At 36.1% G+C, this 22,267-nt stretch overlaps 2 protein-coding genes across 3 annotated transcripts in view; both read right to left on the reverse strand.

Moving 5' to 3' along the window:
• LOC126940541 (spermidine synthase-like) overlaps nucleotides 1–22,267 on the reverse strand; it is an 829,579-nt gene that overhangs the window by 592,308 nt on the left and 215,004 nt on the right. The window lies entirely within an intron of this gene.
• NALF1 (NALCN channel auxiliary factor 1) overlaps nucleotides 1–22,267 on the reverse strand; it is a 703,907-nt gene that overhangs the window by 357,854 nt on the left and 323,786 nt on the right. The gene's annotated exons all lie outside the window — the stretch shown is intronic.

Raw genomic sequence — 22,267 nt, forward strand, 5'->3', positions numbered from 1 at the left:
TGTTGCTGCTGCACGTATCAATATTTCATTTCTTTTTATTGTTGAGTAGAATTTCATAGTACAGTTGCACCATAGTTTGTTCATCCTTTCACCCCATGGAAGATGTTTGGGTTGGGGGCATTATGAGTATAACTCCTAAAAACATCTATGTACAAACTTTGGTATAAACATATAGTTTTATGTTTGTCTGGGTAAATACTTGAGAGTGGGATTTCTTAGATGATAAATATTGAATTTTATAAGAAATTGACAAATTGTTTTCCCAATGTGGCTCTACTATTCTGTGCTGTTTACTATTTTGCTTTAACAATGCAGGAGGGATCCAATGCTCTGCACATTTACCAGCACTTGGTATTGTCTATATTTAAGTGTCTGTATTATAAACCCTTAATTTTAAAGCATTCTAATGAGTGGTGGTATTCTACAGTGATTTTAAATTGCATTTTTGTAATGGCTAATGATGTTACATCTTATGGTTATTTACTATCCCTATATCCTATTTCATAAAGTGTTTGTACATGCTTTCTTCTCATTTTTTAATTGGGTTGTTTTTGTTTTCTAAAGCAGTGAGTTTTAAGTGATTTAATAATATTATACACACACATACGTATTCTGGATACAAGTTATTTGTCAGATATATACTTTGCAAATAATCCCTGTATATATAATATTTATGCATTCTCAGTTTCAGATGATTTCTAGAGCCATAGTTCAGCAGCTGCAGCTTCAAAGCTGTGAATTTAAACATCTCAGTATAACAGCTGAGAAACTTGTTCTCAGAGAAAGAGAGAAAAAAATAATATCCCAGGAAACAGAAATATACCCCTAAGTTCATGGTTTGTCACTTTTAACTGTCTTTTTTTATCATCTCAATTTTCATGTTTTTTTTAATTGTAAGAGCTGCTTATTCTCCATCTCTATTTTCTTTTCATGAGCATCTGTGTGTTCAGATAAACTGGAGTATGATAAGTTGAATTTTAAGATACACCTACCACGGTGCCTCTGAACTCACCTCTTCTGTGAGGATTCATCTACTGAAAGCTTTTCCTGGCAGCAATATATGTACCTCTTTCTGGTGCCTTTATCTCTTAATTCTGTTTCAATTGATTGTTTTATGTTATCTGTGTATCCCTAGCAGAGAAACTGAGGAGTCCTTGTACAGGGTAGTTATTTGTGTAGATAATTTAATATGTATTATTCATCTCATGCATTATTTTCCAAGGGAATACAGCAAGCCTGACAATCTTTGAGGATTGAGTTGCATTCTAATGACAAATAAGATTACCATAGAAGGAAGAACACTGGCAAATTATTGTTTAGCAAGGGGATCCTAACAGAGTGTTAGGAATTGCTGTGTTATCCATATAACTGATATGATTTAAAGATCAAAACAACAGAAGATAAGCTGAAACTACAGGCAGGAATTAACCATGGATAGAGATATAGCTCATGCACGCGGTTAGAGAGCATTAAACAAGATACTCAAAATCAGTGAAAATCTATCTAACTTTTGAAGATCCTTTATGATTAAGCAACAGCACCTGCTGTTCAGAAAAGAAATGAGTCCAGAAAAACACTTTCAGACATGAGACAGCTTGGAAAGTGTTTGTCTACTAAATGACAGGATGAAATTAAATTGAGAGCAAGCATAGTCTAACCTAGTTTTGACACAATTGATCTTAGGCTGAAGAACCACTAAGATTCTTGAATAAGAGCACTAAGAAATTAGGACAAGCATGATTCATACAAGCCCCAATGTTTGCAACGTCTCTTTCTGAGTTTTCTAATTAACCCCAGTGAAATTTCAAACACCATTTTTTCTATTGCCTTAAGTGGTAAGGAAAAAAATAAATGTCAGATAGGACTATGATGTGCTCGTTTTTACTTGAGGAATTACAGCTGCTGACCTGCTGTCATTAGATCACTTTGATGTGTGGAAGCATCAGTGGATTTCTGCTGATCTCTCTCTAGGCTTACCTTGGCTCCTTTGTGATAAATTAACATCAGCAAAAGTGTTCAGGGGACATCTTTGGGAACATGAACAGAGAAACTCTGATAGGCCAGAATAAGACAAAAAGCTCTGAGAGTGGCATAGATATGTTCGATTTTGGAAGTTTAAATCTTTAGTTTTCAAACAGTTAATTAAAATAGTGAAACTTTTTAACTACACATATGCATGGGTGCATGCATGTATGCACACACAAACACACAAACATACACATGTGTTCCATGGCTGATAATTAAATACAGGTTTCTTTGCCTCAATTTAAAATGCTCTGGGCACTTACAGTCTGATATGGTTCGGCTGTGCCCCACCCAAAGCACATATGGAATTGTAGCTCCCACAATTCCGTGTTGTTGGAGCCACCCAGTGGGAGATAACTGAATCATAGGGGTGGTTTCTCCATACTGTTCTCCTGGGAGTGAGTAAGCCTCATGAGATCTGACGATTTCATAAGGAGAAACCTCTTTCGCTTGGGTGTCATTCTGTCTTGTCTGCTGCCATGGAAGACGTGCCTTTCTGCTTCTGCCATGATTGTGAGGCCTCCCCAGCCATGTGGAACTGAGTCCCTTAAACCTCTTTTTCCTTTGAAATTAGCCAGTCTCAGGTATGCCTTTATCAGCAGTGTGAAAACAAACTAATAGAAGGTCTAACTGAATTTTCTTATTTAAAAAATAAGAATTCTTGCCTTTCAAAAGAAGCTAGTTTACTACAAAGTAAAATAAACGTATCTGATAAAATGAATGGTCATTACAAATATAACTGAAAGAACATCCACTGCTATAAAAATGTAAGTACATATAAACATAAACATGCTTAAATAGTTAGTTATTTGGTAAAGATAACTCAAAATGGTCCCTGCAATTAATCTAGACAGTAATACCATAATCTGCATGTTGGTAATAGCGATTTTTAAAATTAACATGTTAGACCTATTAGAAAAAATATAGTTTCACAATGGGGCCAATAGGTTCATGTAAATAATAGACACTTTGTCATAATAAGCTTTATGTCATAATAAATAAGTTAAAACTATATACTCTAGTTAAAACAAAAGCCTATATATATAAATATAGTCTAACAAGTAACTGTGTGACCTATCAGTTACTTATAACCTTTAATGGACACACATGCTTTTTTAGATTAAAACATGTCCCTTTAAAGAGGAATTCACTCACTGATTCACACAAACTTGTGTTTCTTTTTTACATTATGAAATTATTCGAATTATCCCTGGCTCCAAAACCCTCTCTCCAAAACAAGCCTCGAGGGGAATTGCCTAGTTTCAAAGGTGTCAAGCATCCTGCAGGCATTCAAGGGATAAAGTCCTGTTCTCCAGGTGTGCAAGCCAGAATTGAGAATAAATTCGGGTCAATATGTATAACATAGCAGGTCCTGAGGAATTACCTCATCAGAGAAGGACAGCAGATGAGGCAGCCTCCTGACACAAGGTGGTGTCCTCCTGACACAGGAGTCTCTGATGTAGGTAGAAGAGTCATTTATAACACTGCTTATCATCACGATGATTCATTAGTGTGTGCTGTAAAGGACCCAGTACAACCAGTTAAATAACCAAAGAAACAAAAGCACAAGGAACTATTTTAATAAACAGAAAAGGACAGAATTCTTTGTATCATGAACTGTTAGGTACATGGCCTCTGCCCACAAAAACATGCTCCTCTTCCTGGCTAACCCTGCTTATTTTCCAATAAAAGTATGAATTCTATGACCTTTTCTACGGTGTTACTCAGCCTCACCTCTGTTTTCCCCACGGCACCTGATCAGAGCTTTATCCATTCATTTATGTTCTATTTCATTTGCTTAACAAGATCTTCCCACCAGAGAGAGAGAAGTCTAATGTTGGAGACTTTGTCTTAACCATGTTAGTTCTCTCAGTGCTTAGCATGTGGCTGGCAGACTCTCAGCAAGTGAAGAAATGGGTGAATACCTGCATAGCGAATAAATATTCAAGAGCAGAGAAATGAGACCATAGTTCTGGTATTAACAAGTTGTGTAACTTTGGGAATCACATAACCGATCCAGGCCTTCAGATAAAAAGACGAGTAGTAATTGGGTAGGCAGTCAGGAAAGAGAATGCTCCAGATGGCAGAAAGGGAATTTGAAAACTGGGAGATTTAAGTGAGCAAAGTACATTCACGAAACAGGAAATTATTTGGTAATTTTAGGTGTTCCTCAAACTTTCTGCTTTTTACTTTTCATACAACTCTCAACATTCACACTACATGTCCTAGATGTGTGCGATTCAGTGGTCTAATCTGGACTTCCAGATAAAAGACCAGCAAGGCTGACTTCCAGCTCTTCCAAGATGGCCCCGCAGGACAGTAGCCAACCATTCACCAGCTTGGCTCACACTGCAATGTGTGTGCGATGATTGGAAGATGTGATGAATTAATTACATCTTACTCCTTTTTTTAGATCTTCAATCAAGCTCTGATTGCCATGTGAGAGAGGAACGGGCATCACCTGAAGGAAAGGATGATGTCTCAGTACTTTCTAAGAGCAACAGAATGTTGGAAACTATCCATGGTGGGGGTGCAGTTGGCTAGTTACAATGCTTGACATCCCTTCGTCTAGTAGCCACGGGACTCCAAGGTATCTTTCCATAAAGAACGAAAGCCAAATTCACAATTTGCCTAAACTGCTATTCTCAGCTTTCAAGAGGAAGATGACTGTTAATACCCAAGAGTAGGAATAAGAAGCAAGGGTTCTATAGCTAACTCATGCCTTCTTCCCACAGCTCACTCTTACTCAGCCATATGGGCTCCCTTAGCTCCAACCCTTGAATCCCCACCTGGGCACCTTCACCTTGTTCTTTCTCCACCCTGGGCCACTCTCTCCTGCCTATTTACGAGGCAGGCTCAGTCTTATGCTTTAGAGCTCAGTCATCCACTTAAGGAGGTCTAAAAACTCTGTCCAAAGACAAAACCTCCATCCTAGCAAGATTGTCTGCCTTTGTTTACTTCATAGCATATATCCCGATCCATAATTATTTTTATATTTGTTTCTTATTTACTATTTTTATGCATCACTAGCATGGATACATTTAAGCTACTTGATCATCTACTATATCCCCAGAGCCATGAAAATATCATACATAGTAAGTACTCAGCAAATTACTTGCTAAATGAATGAAGTATATCCATATAGAGTAAAGTAAAATCCAAGAAATTCCTCTAAATTTAATATTTGCAACTTTTTTTAAATGACAAGATTTTTATGTACGACCTGTGATCATTTTAGTATATTCATAACACATGCATGTATGCAGAAGATAGACTCATTCCACACAAAAATGCCATGGTACAAATACTACCTGTTGAGGCAGCCCAGCAGCTACTACATGATAAACAGGAGGCAAAACTAATATTGCAAATCACCACAGCTACAGAGAAAACATAATATCACTTACATCATATTGATGTAAGCTGAAATCTGTCAATAACTGAGGCTAATCATTTATGAAAAGCAGCTGACAATATAGAAAGAAAAACAAGCTTCTAAGTCATATAAGAACTATTTTCACCATTCTTCTTATAAAGTTTTAAAAATATGAAAACCAGCATGATTGCCTGAAATGTGAAAGGAACACTGACAATTTTTATTGTGATTTTTAGTGGAAAAATTTTAGTTATATAAAAATGGTTAAAGAGAGAGTCTTTGTACTGTAATATATATTAAAAACTCTGCTGAACATTGTAATTCATATATACATACATATATCTACATCTGAGATAGTTTATTAGGATGCATTCCTATAATAGGAATTACAGAACTAAAGAGGATGGACTTTTAATATATATCTTAACATAGCTCTCCAGAAATAAAAAGTTCTTGATCACTGATGGAGTTTGGATATTTGTCCTCATCCAAATCTCATGTTGAAATGTAATACCCCAATGCTGGAGGTGGGGATCACATTTCAACAGGAGATTTGGGAGGCATTAGAATCACGGAGGCAGATTCCTCATGAATGGCTTGGGCCATCCTCTTGGTGATAAGTGAGCTCTTCCTCTGGGTGTATGGCACCATACCCCCAACTCTCTCTTTTGTTCTGGCTCCGGTCATGTGACAGACCTGTTCCTTCTTCACCTTTCACCATGATTGTAAGCTCCTGAGGACTCCCCAGAAGCAGATGCCAGAACCATGGTTCCTGTAAAGCCTGAAGAACCATGAGCCAATTAAACCTCTTTTTTCTATAAATTATGCAATTACAGGTATTCCTTTATAGTAATGCAAGAATGGCCTAATATAATCAGTAACACTCATCACCAACATTCTCTTATTAATTTTCCTGGTTTATTCAATTCAACATCAAAACCAGTAAATTTTAGTTAAACTCATATTAAATATTTGTATTTTTTTCATTTTATAAGTTGTCTGTCCATATTTTTTTCCACTTTTATCTCAGTATGCTCATCTTCTTTTGCTGTTGTTTGACTGGAATATGTGTTATAAGTAATTTTTCCAGCTTCTCATTTGCATCTTAATTTTATGATGGTGTTAGATATGCCAAAGTTTTGCATCATGAAGTCTTATCTACTGACACTCCCTTTAGAATTTTTAAAAATTAACTTTATGCTTATGAACTTCTCTGCCATTTTGCAATCTGATATTTATGTATTTGTTTTCTAGATGACTAACATGTCTTTTTCACAGTCAAGTTCATAATACAGCTGAATTCGTATACTGACCTAACTTGAAAATTTTCTCTCAAACAGTGAGTTATCCAAGAAGCATTTATTGGAAAATGCTTTATTTCTTAATGGACTTACAAGCTACCCTTTTGTATAATAAATCCTTTGAAGTGTTAGGTTCTGCTCCAAGTTTCTTATAGTCAGCCAAGAACAAAATGAAAGAGAAAGAAAGTGAACAAAAGAGTTTTAAAATCTATGGCCTTTCAAGGTCAACATTTTTAAAGTAAAACAGCATCATTTTCTTTGAAATCTTATGGATTCCCACAATGTAAACCATGCTTCTATTTAATAATCAGTATTAAAGAATCTATTAGGAAATTTCAATGATTTTTGCTTCCCGTGGCCGAGCTCTCATTATGGACTGTTTTGCTGCTTCCTTTCTCTATGAAGAAAAATCATTCGCTGCTAGTGTTTTCTCAGTGTCACAATGTTCCAATAAGTGTTCGTTTTAGTGGTGTGTGCTTCCTTGTCAACAAACATGAAATTTATCTTCTTAAATATCAAGAGTTCAGGTTATTACAAAACCTAAGGCTTACAGTGTGCTATAGTCCAAAATCATGCTCCATAAACTACTGGAAAATTAATCAAATTATATTACATGAAGTTTTTATATACTCATATCTTTTGATTTGAGATATTCCAAATATTTGATAATCTCTTATAGACCTCATTTCAACTTTAATTTTTCTGTCTTGTGTGTTTGGTCCATTTATTTGACTTGCTTGGGATATTAATGAAATTCTCAAGAACGTTCATTTTCAGAAAATATAAATCCCTGAAAAGTTAGCAATTTAGAAGTTATTTAGGAATATAATATAGTTTTGTGCTAGTTTCTAACATAATATTGCAATAATATTAACTGAAGACAAAATGTTGCTGCCTAGACTTCAATAAAACATATTAAAGGTAATTGCAGAACTTTTAAGAAAACCACCTAAAAACAGTAGCCATTAACATATTAAAAATGATATGAAAATTAAGAATAAATGCTAAGCTGAAAAGTTAAAATATCATTTAGAAGCCAGATGCTTTGACTGGAGCCAGCTGTTGCCTCTCTTTTTGATTTAAACTTTCATTTTAATGGATGATTTAAATTCATCTTCCATTTAACTCATTCTGCTAAAATTCATATCCCCACTAAAAGAGACAGTTATAACCATAACTTTTAATGAGGTTCAGTTTTGCCCCTTTCTTTTTTCTCTGTTTTACATATTTTGTTTGTAAAGTGACTGTTAGAAACACTTATAGAAATTTACACATTTGAAATGCATAGTGCTATAATTACATGAGTGTAGGTTCTTTGCTGTGGTTTGAATGTCAGATCCTCCAAAATTCATGTTAAAACCAAATCACCACAGTGATAGCATTGAAAGATAGGGCCCCTGAAAGGTGATTAGGTCATGAGGCTCCTTCCTCATAAATGGATAAGGCCCTTCTGAAAAGGGCTTTCAGGTCTCTGCCATGTGAGGACCTAGCCTTCCTCGCCTACAGAGGCGGCAGCCCTCCTCCAACAACCAAACACGCCTGCACTTGATCTTGGACTTCCTTGCATTTTGAATGGTAAGAAAATAAATTTCTGTTCCTTTTAATTACACAGTGTATGGTATTTTGCTAGAGCAGCACCAACAAACGAAGATATTTTTTAATAACTATTCAAATTAGAGATTCTGTGAATCACATAATTACCAGGAAAGGACTTGAGGAAGTATTCAAAAGGCCGTCTTTCAGAAAACAAACCAAAACAAACTCTCCAACAAAGCAACATCCCTAAATCTGTCTTCTGTTGAGGGTCTGCGATGCCTAACATGACACCATCCAGGATCATGTCTTTGGTTAAGGTCTCAGGAACAGTTCAATACTTCTAAGGGAGTGTCTTTGTCATTGAACATAGGTAAAATCAGTTCTACAAATTGTTTGAAAAGATAAGAGTTAACATTAATGGGCAATGGGGAGAGGGAGAGACAAAAAGATCTATTATGACTTGGGGAGAACCAGGGGACCAAATGTCCTGCAAAGAGGAAAATTATCTGCAAAATGGAGAGGGAGACTGAAGAGAGCAGAGAGAAACGGAACGTAAGGGGCAAATCCAGGGTAATGGTATAAAAATGTGGTCATTGGCCCAGTGGCATCAGCATCACTTGGAAATGTGTGTGAGATACGTAGGTTCTGGGCCCTCCCCAGACCTATGAAATCAGAAATTCTGCCGTGGTGCCCAGACGAGTATTTTCACAAGCCCTTCAGATGACTCTGGAAAGCGCGATCTTTTTAGAGCCACAAACGTGTTTACTTACGAATTTTTGCCTCATATTCCAATTAAAAACAATATTAAAATTGCTAAAATATGTTTATATTTATTTTTATGCATATTAACATTTTCCTCTAAGAAAAACTATTTGTAATTCAGTTGAAAAAAAGAAAAGAGAGCGGGAGATGGGGAAAAGAGGAGCAATAAGGACAAAAGTTAATATGAAATGCTAATGTTCTTTCTTGTTTTCTTCCACCTTTTATTAAGTTCAGGTGTACATATGCAGAATGTGCAGGTTTGTTACATAGGTATATGTGTGGCATGGTGGTTTGCTGCACAGATCGACATATTACTTAGGCATTAAGCCTAGAATGCTGATTTTATAATATACAAATAAGCCAGTATTTTCCACATTATAGCTGAGGAATTTGTTAAAACATGCAGACCTCAGGCATTTCTCTCAGGGATCTGGGTTAAGCAGGTACAGCACTGATGCTGACTGTATTTCAGACAAAACACTAACAGTGGCTCTGAAGCAGGAGACCCCTGAACTACTCCATGACAACCACTGACCTGAAGCTTCTCCTCTGGATGGAAAGATAATTATTCTTTTGATTGTATGGTAAAGTACAGAGTATCCAGTGTGAAGTATTTTTTTCTTCTGACTCAAACACATCCACATACTAAGATTTCTGCAGGTTGTTGGTGTATAATTATTTGCCTCATAGCTTTTAAGCCGCCAGGTCAGCCATTTTTAAAGGAGTGTTTCATACGTACTTTCTTAGCCCAATTTGGAAACTAACTTAAACATGTATTCCCCTTATACATGCCACTAGTTTTATAACTGAGATCTAACATTTGAGTAATACTTAGCTTCACTAATATAACTTTTTGTTTAGTGAATGGAATCAATTTTTCATGCCACTTATGGATCTGAAAGGAACTGAGATTCGTCGAACATTTGATTTCTATAGTAACAGAAGATTGTTTTTCACTTTGTCATTCCCGCAGGATTTTTACAGATTCATGCTAAAAATGATATAGTTGTCATCTTATATTGGAATGTGAAACTCAAAAGCCTTCAGGGACCATCCAGGCAATAAGAATGAGAAGCAAACTAGGAATACACAGAGCCCCTGAGGATGTGGTCAGCTTCACAGTCCAGCCTCCAGGCAGTGGCACAGAGTGTGGCAGTGCACAGCATACAGTAAGTGGGGCCAAATTCTTCAAACTTCCAGCTGGGCATGGTGGCTCATGTCTGTAATCCCAGCACTTCGGGAGGCTGAGGCAGGCGGATCTCTTGAGGTCAGGAGTTCAAGACCAGCCTGGCCAAAAATGGTGAAATCTTGTCTCTACTAAAAATACAAAAATTAGCTGGGCATGGTTGCAGATGCCTGTAATCCCAGCTACTCGAGAGGCTGAGGCAGGAGAACTGCTTTAACTGGCAGGTGGAAGCTGCAGTGAGCCGAGATGGAGTCACTGCACTCCAGCCTGGGCAGCAGAGTGACACCTCATCTCAAACAACAATAACAACAAATTCTTCAAACTTTCCAGAGCAACAGTAATCTTAATTACTGCAGTAAAATTGTCTGATTTTTAAAGACCTTCCAGATCCAATAAAATATGATTGAAGACGGCAACTGACTTCTAATTCTTCTGTTTTCTACATCTGACCAACGTGTGCCATATATTCCAATCAAGCCATGTAATAAATGCATTTCTTTCTATTTGTACAATCTATATCCTTTATTTGGAAAACTTCTTTCCATTCTTCATGCTATCTTCTCTGTAAGTCTTTCATGGATCAGTAATCCTTGAATCATTTTCCTTTGAATCCTCATAGGTGTACCCACTAAGTATATTTTATAAAACATTTCCATATGCAAAGATTTAATCAGCATAATCCTACAACATAGAAAACATTACTTTTCTTATGTTATAGGTAAAGCCATTGGAGCTCAGGTTAAATTACCTTCCAACGAACCAAGTAAATGAAGGATCTACATGGAGTTCTAATCATATGATCTCATAGATCTTGTTTCTCATTGGACAACATATCTCAAGAATCACACCTCAGTTCAAACACTCATAGATCTTGTTTCTCATTGGACAACATATCTCAAGAATCACACCTCAGTTCAAACACTCATAGATCTTGTTTCTCATTGGACAACATATCTCAAGAATCACACCTCAGTTCAAACACTGATTCTTACCTGAAAACTTGAAAAAAATGGCTTAATTTCTCTAAGCTACAGTTTACTTCTCACCAACATGGGGATCCTATCTGTTCCACAAGATTGTTGTAAGAATTATAATAAATATTTATAAAGGGTCCAGCATAGCACTTTGAATATAGTTAATGGTCAATATAGCTTAGCTTTCATAAAAATAACTTAGAAATTACTTAATAAATAGTACCCATTTTTATTATAATTGTGATCATTCATTCATTCATCCATTCATTCATTTTGCTCTCAAATATGTATTTAGTATGTATCTCACTCAATAAATTTTGTGAAACCCTTGGTATGTATACATTAGCAAACAACACACATGTGAACTTCTTTTTAATACATCACTGGAATTTGGGTACTAGGCTGTGGTAAGCTATCTTCTTAGACCATTTTCCATTGCTATAACAATGGAATATCACAGACTGGGCAATTTATAAAGAAAATAAGCTTATTCATCTTATGATTCTGGAGACTGGGAAGTCCAAAATCATGGCATCAGCCTCTGGTGAGGGTCATCCCATGACAGAAGGATGGAAGGGAGAAGCAAATGTGCAAGACAGAGCCAGAAGGAGAAGCATACTCACTTTTACAACAACCCATTCTCACAACAGCAAACCAACTCCCACGATAGTGAAACATGAATCCATTGAAGAGGGCTCTGCCCCTGTGAGTCCATCACCTCTTATTAGCCCCGCTTCCCAACACTGTTGCATTTGAGATTAGATTTCCAACACACGAATTTGGGGAACACATTCAAACACCTTCAGCATAGGGTTGACAAACAAAGAACGTTTGCTCAATTCAACTTAATTTTCTTAAACTTATTTTTCATCTATAAAACAGGGAGAAATAAGAGATGTTTTATGAGATGACTATTAAAAAACAATACATTAGTATTCTGAAATAGTATAAAATACACAAAATATTGTATATAGAGTTAATTGAATAACAGGGTTAACATTATTTGGATATTTACTGGCTTACAATGGCTCTCTGAAATGTTATAAATCATCTGACTTATATGTTTATACCTGTTATAACTTTGTGTCTAAATTGTAATTGGTAAAGCTAAGACTCAAACTCAGTTCTATGACTCCAATTCACATATTCTTGGCTAGTATGAAGTACTGGTTTTACTATACATTACTGAGATGTATAAGCTTACGGTCTTATTTCTAAAGTTCCTAAAGATAACATAATTGTAATAGTTGATGAATAGCTCTAATTAATAATTTCTGAAAATATCATTAAAAAACAAAACAAGAGGAAAACAACAATAGATATCCATCAGCTTTTGTTAGCCCAGTGATCTTGTATATAAAGTTCTGTGATATACATATATATTTCTATCTGGAGTTCTAATCACATGATCTAAGATATATATATATGTGTGTGTGTATATATGTATATATATGTATATATAAGTATGTGTATGTATATACATATATAAGTATGTATATGTATATACATATATATGTATATGTATATATGTATGTGTATATGTATGTATGTATATGTATACAGATATATATATGTATGTATATATGTATGTACACACACACATTAGACAATTTATAAAGCATTATGATTCTGCAGGCAATTCCCAGCAGAATAACACAGCTAAGTCATTGCTTGTTATGATTCAAGGAATGCTCTTTATACCTTTGACGGTTGTGAATGGCATTCTCTTTAAGTATAGTAGGAATAGGATTTTACATGGAATGTTTGTCAAGCTCTAGTCCACTGAGAGGAAATGGAATTCCAGGTTCTTCAACCTCTGCTAAAGCTGAAATATCTAACATATAAAAAATAGTTTAATAAACTTGAATAAACTGCCTCAGGGTTTGATTTCAGCAGCTTTTAAATATACTTATACTACATAAACAACATTTACATTTCTAACTTCTCTATCATGACAAAAAGGTTGTATCACATATCCTAAAGTTGCATTCTTGACTTCCTAAAGTAAATATTTTATATGTATGTATACATGCTCACTGGAGGCAGAAAATACAGACCTTTTAGAAAAGGGAACAATTTGCTTTTGAAATGCTGGATTAATTGAAAACTCTGGTGTTAATTTCCACAGTGACTGCTGGTACTGGTGTTGCCTGAATTTTAAAATGTTTCATTAGGGGTAAAAATCATTTCATCTTCTCCTGCACTCTAAACATTTTATACAAACTGAAGTCATCCAATTTCCAAACTCCTGCCAACAAAGCAAGCATTAAAGTCTGGGATCTATATGTACGTGGTGATGTATACACTGGCCAAAAAAAGTTTTTGGATATTCCTAAACAAGAAACCTTTAAAAACATACAAACTTGAATATATAAACTTATTTAGAAAATAGTAGATTCTAAGAATCCATGAAAGACTATGGCACCCTTTTTAAAAAGACAATTCCAATAACATCTCATTAGGACATACCCCTGTTAAATTAAATTTACAGACTTCTAATGGATTTCTTAATTAGACTTGTTATTAACAAGAATATTAAATGAATTAAAAACAGCTCTGACAGCCTCTTGTAATAAACAAAAACTGAAAAGCAAGATTTATGCTCTTTACTTTTCCCTACTCAATCCAAAGCTTTTAATAACCTTACAAATGTACTGCAATTAATTATTCAACTGTCAAAAAATAAAAAGCTTGGATCGTTATATGTCTGTTTGAAAAGGCATTTTTGTTATTTCAAAGATGAGGCTGGTTACTGGAGCTGCTCTTCTAGTCTTGCTCTTGAAGAGGCTGTTCTAGCTAGGATTGTACACTGTCCTAAACACTATTGTTGTTTAAGGACATTAATTCAGTATGTCTCTATCTGCAGAAGTACCCCTTCTTTTCCTTCATTTGATATATAAAAGGAAGGGCATTTAATCAAAAGAGAAGAATCGTTGAGTTCATAACTCAGAACTCTTGAATGACCAATCTCTTTTGAGTTTAAAAAGAGACAGAGAAGGAGGGAGGAAGAAAGGGAGGGATGGAAAGTCAGAGAGGGCACAAGATTTTCCCTGTGGACCACACCAAAGACCTTATGATCTGATGCTGACTTTCAATGTATATAGCTTTATATATGCACTGTGCCCTTCAGTTTTATTTTTATTTTGGTGATATGTGTGTGTGTGTGCGTGCAGGTGTGTGCACATGCCTTTACTGGTAATGACATGATAGTCTTCTAATATAAATGGGGGACAACAGATATACAAAAGAAAAAATACTGTTTCCTCAGAATAAAGAAGAGCAGCAGATTCTACTATACTCATAGACTGAACCTCTATTCCTCAATGATGATGGCTTTGTTTCAGTAAGATTTTAAGTATAGCTCCAAGAACTAAGTGTGGCCACCCTGCAGAGTTCTGTACACTTTGCCAAAAAGTCCAAAGGATTCCTTGAAAACTATGAATAGAGAAGTTTCAGAAAACAAGCCCTGTTGAGCTGACCACACCCTCAAGGTCTCTATGGAGCCCTGGCTTGCTTCTCTCATTCTTATTGCCCAGATGGTCCCTGAAGTCTTTTGAGTTTCATATCCCAATGTAGGAAGTGAAAACCATGCAAATGCCTGTCAAAGGATGACTGGAAAACCAAAATGTAGTTTATCAATACAATGGAATATTATTCAGTCATAAAAAAGAATGAAGTACTAATACATGCTACCACTTGGATGAACTTGGGAAACATTATGCTAAGTGAAAGAAACAAGACACAATAAACCACCTATTATATGATTCCATTTATATGAAATATTCCAAAGAGGCAAATCTATAGGACAGAAAGTAGATGAGTGGTTGCTTCAGACTGGTGGGGGAGGGGGCAATTACATTGTAGAAAGGTAGTAAAGGAAACAGTTTCTCTTTGTAATGAGAAAATGTTCAGAAACTGACTGTGGTGATAGTTTGACACATCTGTGAATATATTAAAACCCACTGAATTGTATGCTTCAAATGTGTGAATTGTATGGTATGTCAGTTATAAGTCAATAATGTTGTTTTTAAAAAATTAGTTGAATCAGATATGATCCAAATGTACTTTTTCACTTAAAAGAACCAGATATCAATATCTCCACTCAATCAAGCGTATTTATTTGACATGTGATTAGTATAAAGTCTGAGCCCATAAGTTTCCACCAATAAACCATATTAATTAAATGTAAAATTAAAACAATACACTAGTAGTTCTATATGTATTGCTGTTGGAATATATGCTGATAATTCCATATGGCTACTCAGCAAGTAAAGTTGAATTCTTAGCTTCAAATTTTTCTTAGAAAATCTCTTAACATATTGTAAGTTTAGTCAACTAAAAAGACACTATCATTTACCATTTTAAGTCATGTTTCCAAAACATTAGAAACCATGGCAAAAATAGTTTATATTTCTTGATATTTATATAAATGTTCTTTAGTCCATTTGTCACAACTTCTCACAATTTATAATAATCACTGTTCTATCACCTTGGCAAACATTATTGTCATGTTTCTTATATCTGTTTACTAAAGAGCCTTAATTCATTCAGATATATTAGTTGAAATCACTCTACTTGCATTCTGAACAAAAGCTACTTAACAGACTACCTGAATATTAACTTAAGAGCCAAATGATTATCTTTTGAAAAAGTGAATTTCACAGTATTTACATTTAAAAGGGCTATCACTAAAACTAAACTTAAATGTAAATTAAGGTATAAGGAAAAAATATAAATTAGGGTATGTTTAGCATGGAAACTTAAAACTAATGCTACATAATATGTTATTTCATTTAGCCCACTTTATATAAAATTATAAAAATCATAAAACAAAACAAAATAAACACATGTCATGAATTCAATTGTAATTAACTTTAGATACTATTCAGACTCACACAGAAAAGGATCCATGTCTGTCCCGTTCTTTTTATATAAAGAGGCAGTTATAATTCAGCCATAATAGGTATTTACTTATTAGATATCTTCCTAGAAAAAAATCTGCCATATATACACATATGCTCCTTGACTTATGGTAGAGTTGCATCCCAATAAACCCATCGAAAGTAAGAAGTATTCTGTCAATAAAGCATTCAATACTTTGATAAACTCATCGCGCAGTTGAAACAGTGTAAGTTGAACCGTACATTGAGAACGGTCTGCATATATAAATATATATGACGAATTTTAGAGTTCTCAAACTAAAGAGCAATTCAGAGGTGCAGAGAAAACTAGAAAAGAAATGGTGGAAATATAGTGGCAATTTAGTGTTAAAGTATCTATGGTTAATAAAGTATTTTTATCATCAATTCTATATAACCAATTTTTTAAAAATCTAACTGTAGGGTAGGGGTGATGTTTACAGTCGGAACAACAATCTAAAAGTCAAAACATAATATATTTTGATACTCAAACATATCAGAATGCACTCTTCTGCTAGAATTAGATAATTGAAGTGTACAAACATGATAATAGCATGCCATATGCAGAGCAATCTAAATTATGAAATTCATTCTAAATAAGCGATCTCTTTCACTCACATCAAGAGGTGGGCTGACACATGTTTTTAGTTAAGTGGCCTCAAATACAGACACTCTCTGGGATACCCAAAGAAAATACCATTTTGACTTTGCAATATCATTGAGTTAGGAAAGCTTGGCATTTGTAATATTTTAATATGGCATATATTCCCAGTTCAGAGACTACTTTATTTCAAATGACTCAAACCATAATCGAAAATAGATGTGTTAACTATTAAAAATAAAGAAAAACTGCAATTTTGCCCAAATCTTTCACTAGAATAAACAAAATTATATCTCAGAGACAAAATAGAAGCATGAGCAATTTCTGAAGTCAGAATTCTGGTTCCTTCTAAACCATGTTTGCTGCTAAATTTAGACAAGTTTAGAACCTCACAGTCCATATCCTGATTTAACTGGTCAAAATGCCACCATGGGCACTCAGTCGCCATGACCCTTCAACAGGACCCTTGGTTCTATCGTCATCTCAGTGTAGCAGCTTTTCAAATTTCTTTTCAGATCCAGGGAGGAGCCTATTATTGACATCAACCAATGCATTGTGGCAGGACTTTTATCCCTGCCTTGAAGGAGAAAAAAAGCGGGGAGCATTCAGCACATGACTAGAGAAATAGAAAACAGATTCATTCATAAAATATTTGGAACATCAGTTGTGTGTCAATCACCATGTGAGGAGCTGGAGCAAGAGGTGAATGGAATGGAGATCACTACCCTCTGCAGAAGACAGGCTCATGACTGTGTGACAACACGGTCACAAACACAAACATACAGTGGCACACTATGCTGAATTCCCTAAGGAACGCACACCGTTCGTTCTGTGTTATGGGTTAAGTTGCCCCCTCAAAAGATATGCCGATGTCCTAACCCCTAGTATCTATAAAGGTGATCTTATTTGGCAATACGTGTCTATAAGATGCAGTCAAGTTAAAATGCAGTTCCTAGGGTGGATCCTAATCCCATATAAATAGCATCCATATAAGACGAAGAAACATTGAGACAGACACACGCAGAGGGAGACGATGTGAAGAGATACAAGAGGAGTGCTGTGTGCTAACAGAGGCGGGGATTGCAGCAATGCACCCACAAGCCAAGGATAGCCTGCCATCTGGAAGCTGATAGGGGGGCAGGAAACAAATTCTCCTCTGGAGCCTTCAAAGGGAACGCAGACCCTCCAACACCATGATTGCAGAATTCCAGCCTCCAGAAGCAGGAAATAATACATTTCTGTTGTTTTCAGCCACCTGAATTCAGGTGTTTCATGATGGTAGCTCGAGGAAGCCAACAGACTACAGCAGAGCACACCAGAGATGCCTGTGTTTATCTCAGGAAGGAAGGACTAGGTCAGGCAAGAACTCCCTGAAGGACCGTTGGAGCCTGAGATCTGAAGGATGCATGGGGTCAGAGCAGATATGGAGCTGGAGGTCAAGTGCCATTTCCAGGCAGGAACCAGCATGATCTGAAAAGCTGAGGAAGCAAGATGTATGATGCATCCTAATGGGAAGAGGTGGCTGTGAACGATGCTCGGAGAATGTGGGCAGTGTGGGGCGGAAACAGGCAAGAGAGGCAGCACGAGATGGTATGGACTGAAAAAGAAAGCCATTGGGTGGATTCCATGTCTGACTCTCTTTCTGTACCTCCTAACACCCTGGAATAGCATGAGTAAATGCTAACCTCCCTAATAACTAATATCCCTGCTAACTAGTTTGCCTCTGTACTGGCTTCTTCCTCATAGCAAATATCTTAAATGATGTTGCGTTTTTCCAGGCTTGTCTTTGTTAGATAAAAACAGGAGATTTCTTTATATTGGAGTGTTCAGAGCTCTGGGTCAAGCACTGGAGAACATTTTTCAGCTTTCCCCAGGGTCCTCCGCAGATCACCTGAAACCGCTGGGCCTTCATTCTTGCCGGCAGTTATAGCCAACAACCCGATAACACCTGCCAACACCCACTTGGCCTCTTGCACCCTGGGGCCACTGTGCCAACAAAGCCCATTGCGATTTATTCCATCCTGCTGCTCTGCAGACAGGCCTCATGTAAAGAGGGAAAAGCTGCCACTTGAACTTAGTGCTCTTATAATAACACACACCTACTGCGTTTGTCCTCAAGGCAGGAGGAATCAATAGTAAGCACAAACACGCCCTGCTAAGGATTTCCAGGCTAGGCTTACCCAGCACAGGTTTACCCAGAAAACCTCTCACATGTTTCCTCTTAATTGACCTCATGGGTGATGTGTCCAGAATATAATGGCCTGAGTTATTTCATTTTAAACTAGGATCAGCTCTCCTAAATACTGCATTCATTTGTAGATTCAAGTTCTACATTGGCCTTTTTATTTGCACTTCCAGGGGGCAAAAGAGCTCGAGCTAAAACCTGAACCACTGCTAATACAAATCAATATTTCTCTATAAGGCAAGTTTAATTATTTTGTGGTTTCTCTCTCTCTCTCTCTCCCTCTTTCTCTGTCCCAGCTAGCTTTCCATCTATGCTTAAATTTAAAAAGTAAACAAATTCCATTGATGTCGTATATTAGTAAAATTACCTTTTAGTAAAGAACACAAATATTGTGATATACGGCTCCGAAGCTGCGTGTGTGTATTGCATTATGCATCTAAGTAGCACTTCCTGCAGCACTCAGTATACTTGAGTGCCTAATATAATAAATGCCATTTTATGGTATTGGAGGAAATACGGGAGAATAATTTACAGACAAACATTGGCAGGCCTAGTTTTCTAAACCCAACTCAAATATTATCTGTGTGACCATCATGGAATCACCTGACTTCTCTTATCTTAGGCTGCTCATTTGCAAGTGGAGATAATACCTGTATCATAGTTTTGTTATGAAAATTAAATAACGTATTTGTAAATGTCTCTGTTCAATGCCTGACACTTCGAGAGTGTCCAATAAATGATGAGCATTGATAATCATCACAATATATAAACAAAGTACAAATAACATTCATTCTTTGACTTCAACCACATCAGAACAGTGTCTCATATGTATAATAACATGATTTCTAATATTTCTGTGATGGAGGGTGAAGTTGTTTCGGTATCTTTCTGAAAGAAACGGTTCTATTGAAACCGAAATCCAGAAAAGTTGAATTTTATCATAAAGTCCCAGATTGTTTAACAATACTTACGAGAATAATGTTAAATTTCAATTACTTTGGAACTTAAGAGCCTATAATAAATATCATCTGTTGGTTACCAAATTTTTAAACAATTGTTGAATAAAAACATGCTTAATAATTATTGGATGTTTCTCATTGGCTGAGGACTATGTAAAGTACTTTTCATGGATTGGTTTAATTCATCCTCACTATAGCTCTATGAGGTGGCAACTGTCATTCTCCCCATTTTACAGAAGAGGTTACCAAGGCACAATTTGCCGTTACGATACACACCGCACATGGTGAAGCCATTTTAGAATACAGGCCTATGCTCCTGACTCACATACTCTGTCCCTGCATCTATAACCTCCTCAGCACTTGGGGCCACATTAGAGCAACTTCACCCAGGGCAACACAGCATTTAACAGAGTAGTAAAGACACACTTCTCTTAAGTTGAAATGTATTGATATAGTCAGTAATCTCTGATGAGATTATTGGTGGAACAAAACAGTGTTTAAAAAAATTAAAGAGAAGGTTTGTGACTGCAAGACCAGCAGTAGTAGCCCAAGTAATTAAGGAATAGTGAAAACTCTATTAGGGAAAAATAAATAGGAGATGATCCATACTTGTCTAGAAAGCCCTTCCCTATTTTTTTTAATTTTGGGTTCTGGGGTACATGTGCAGGTTTGTTATATGGGTGAACTTGTGTCACAGGGGTTTATTGTACAGATTATTACCCAGGTATGAAGCCCAGTATCCAATTGTTATTTTTTCTGCTCCTCTCCCTCCTCCCACCCTCCATCCTCGAGTAGCCCCCAGTGTCTGTTGTTTCCTTGTGTTCATGAGTTCTCATCATTTAGCTCTCACTTATAAGTGAGAATATGTGGTATTTGGTTTTGTCTTCCTGTGTCAGTTTGCTAAGGACAATCCACACTCCCACAAAAGGCAGAATCTCATGCTTTTTTATGGCTGCACAGTATTCCATGGTGTACATGCACCACATTTCCTTTATCCAATCTGTCATTGATGGGCATTGACAATGATTCCATGTCTCTGTTATTGTGAATAGTGCTGAAAAAACATCTGCATGCATGTGTCTTTATGGTAGAATGATTTATATTCCTCTGGGTATATACCCAGTAATGGGATTGCTGGGTTGAATAGTTCTGTTTTTAGCACTTTGAGGAATCACCACACTAATTTCCACAATAACTGAACGAATTTACACTCTCCCACCCACAATGCATGAGTGTCGTTCCTCCCCTTCCACAATCTATCAAGTGCCACACTCTGCTGGAGACGCTTCCTTAAGCTTTCCAGTCTGTTCTGGGCCCTGACATGCGCCCCTCTTAGTTCCATAGCAACCCACAGGTAGCACTAAGCTCGTTCTGTTGGACTCGTTGATGTCCTTCTTGACTATCGACTTGTAGTCTATGAACTTGTAGAGGAATATCTAGACATACACACACACACACACACACACACACACACGTGTGTGGTCTGTATTATACATAGAAATTAAACAATCTTATTATAAAGACAGCTTTTGGGTGAGAAATGTAAGGTGAAACGTGCATCTTGGTCAAGAAATACCATAATTGCACATCAGCCAAGTAATTTATTAACATATTGACTATAGATGTCTAATATGAGCTTTTACCTCCAGAATCCAGGATCAAAGATGATTTGTACATTCTATGACCTCAGATAATAAAAGTTACCTTACAAACATGTTCTTTTGTCAATAACATTGATGTGGAATTACTAAATGCAAAGAAGCTTAATTACCTTTGAGCAAAATCAGAAGTTAATATCCCTGTTGCACTAATCAAGTATCAATTGAGGGTGACGGTGGGACTGGCAGTGATTATGGTAAAGAGAATATGAAGGATTTATATACTTTTAAGTGGAGAATATAGAGTTACTTGCTGTATTCGTATTTGTATATTGAATAATACTGAATTTTTTAAGAGATTGACGTTAACAGTCTCTAAGAACATAAACTAAACATTAGGTTTCACAGCAGGTGAGAATAATCAATACGAAGGCATCACATTCAGCTCTGAAGAACTACATACAAATTTCAGTCTTTAACTTTGAAAAGATACATCTTCCAGAAAAGTTGCAGAAATAGTACAAAGAAATGTAATATATCTTTCCACTCGATTCCCCAAATGTTAACATGTTAGTGCATTTACTTTATTATTCAGTGTGTATATATGGTTGTGTATACTATACATATTTTTTGTAAACTAATTGAGAGCAAGTTCCAGATATAATGCCTCTTTACCACTACATACTTAAATGTTTATCTAAACAAGAGCCATCTGCTCATAACCACATTACAATGATCAAAATCAGGAAATTAATATTGTTAAATTTTATTATCTAACCCATGGAGCTTATGGAATTTTCCCTAATTGTCCTGCTAATATTCTTTATGCAACTTCTTTTTTTTTT

The sequence above is a fragment of the Macaca thibetana genome, chromosome 17 (genome assembly GCF_024542745.1).
Source record: "Macaca thibetana thibetana isolate TM-01 chromosome 17, ASM2454274v1, whole genome shotgun sequence".
NCBI lineage: Eukaryota > Metazoa > Chordata > Mammalia > Primates > Cercopithecidae > Macaca > Macaca thibetana.